The sequence below is a fragment of the Moschus berezovskii genome, chromosome 17 (genome assembly GCF_049115385.1).
Source record: "Moschus berezovskii isolate FMDL1 chromosome 17, NW_MosBer_1.0, whole genome shotgun sequence".
In the NCBI taxonomy this organism is placed as follows: domain Eukaryota; kingdom Metazoa; phylum Chordata; class Mammalia; order Artiodactyla; family Moschidae; genus Moschus; species Moschus berezovskii.
The window spans coordinates 22,336,633-22,338,207 of record NC_142476.1 but is presented as its reverse complement, the minus strand read 5'-3'; the positions used below and the strand labels follow the sequence as shown (position 1 = coordinate 22,338,207).

General features: G+C 38.3%; 1 pseudogene; it reads left to right on the top strand.

The window, feature by feature from the left end:
* The first annotated feature begins 389 nt into the window (after window positions 1–389).
* LOC129550936 (charged multivesicular body protein 3 pseudogene) lies at window positions 390–1,080 on the top strand (annotated as a pseudogene).
* Window positions 1,081–1,575: the final 495 nt, after the last annotated feature.

Sequence of the window (1,575 nt, the reverse complement as noted above, 5' to 3'; positions counted from 1 at the left end):
TTGCTTCCATGTCCTGGCTATTATAAACAGTGCTGCAATGAACATTGGAGTACATAGTTCTATTTTTAAAAAGACATTAAAATCTTGGTACAGATTGCATTCCATCTATAGATTGCTTTCAGTAGTATGAACATTTTATCAGCACTAATTCTTTCAGTCCAAAAACATGAATTATCTTTTTATTTTTGTTTTCAATTTCTTACATCAATGTTTTATACTTTTCAGTGTACAGATCTTTCAACTTATGGTTAAATTTGTTCCTAAGTATTTTTATCCTTTTTGGTACTATTAGAGGTGGGATTGTTTTCTTTCTTTTTCAGGTAGTTTGTTAATATATAGAAATGTAATTTCTGATTTTTGCATGTTGATTTTGTTGGTTAAGAAAGGAAATTAGAGTTGCTAACAGGCAAGCTTGAAACATTCAAGGAGAAGCAGAAAAATCAAGACTATTTGTGAAAGATGCTGCTAAGAGGGGTCAGAAGGATATCTGTGTAGTTCTGGCCATGGGGGTGAGGAGGTCAAGGAAGGTTGTGAGCAAGTTTTATGCATCCCAAGCTCACATGAACTCTGTACTCATGGGGATGAAGAACAAGTTAGCAGTCTTACAAGTGACTGGTTCTTGCAGAAGAGCACAGAAGTGACGAAGGCTATTCAGATTCTAGTTAAGATTCCATAAATCTAGTTCAAACAAACAGATTATAGAATACAGATAAAACAAATAGATGAACAAATGCATGCATTGTCCAAAGAGATGATGAAGGCTGACATGGAGAGATGTTAGAGGACACCTTTGAAAGCATAGATGATCAAGGAGAAATGGAAGAAGCAGCAGATGGAAACTGACAAACATCTATTTGAAATTACAGCAGGGGCCTTGGGCAAACCAAAATTGGCAAAGTGATCAATGCTGTTATGGAGCCTGAATCTCCAGAAATGATGGCCACCTCAGAAGATAAAGAATGGGAAGAGGCCCTGGAGGCCACGCCTCCCAGTTGGTCTTTCTTAGCAATTAGGGGCCACCCTGTTGGACCTCAGGCTTTTCTCATGGCCCACCTGCTGGGTGGACATACACTCCTCTGATGCAGCTACCATTTTATGTATCTCTTGCATTACACCTCTGTTGATGAGGCATTGCATTCTGGAGAAGATGCTCTGCTAATATCACTTCACTCTCTGCAGAAATCTTGTGATCTCAACTGGACTCTTCTTATGAGAAACGGTATGATAAATGCATCATTCTTAGGAATACAAATAGAAGTATCTTTCTAGAGGACAAGAAAAGAAATCTGTCTTCTCACAAAGCACTTTTGAGAATAGAATTCATTGCCTGAATGTTAAGGACTCTATTTTTTTGTATGTAAAACACTGTATGCTGCTGCTGCTGCTAAGTCACTTCCGTCAGGTCAGACTCTGTGCAACCCCGTAGATGGCAGCCCACCAGGCTCCTCCATCCCCGGGATTCTCCAGGCAAGAATACAGGAGTGGGTTGCCATTTAAAACATTGTATAAATAGATTTTAATAAATTTTTGCTTTAACGCTAGAAAAAAAATTTAGAGTTTTCTATGTACAATCTC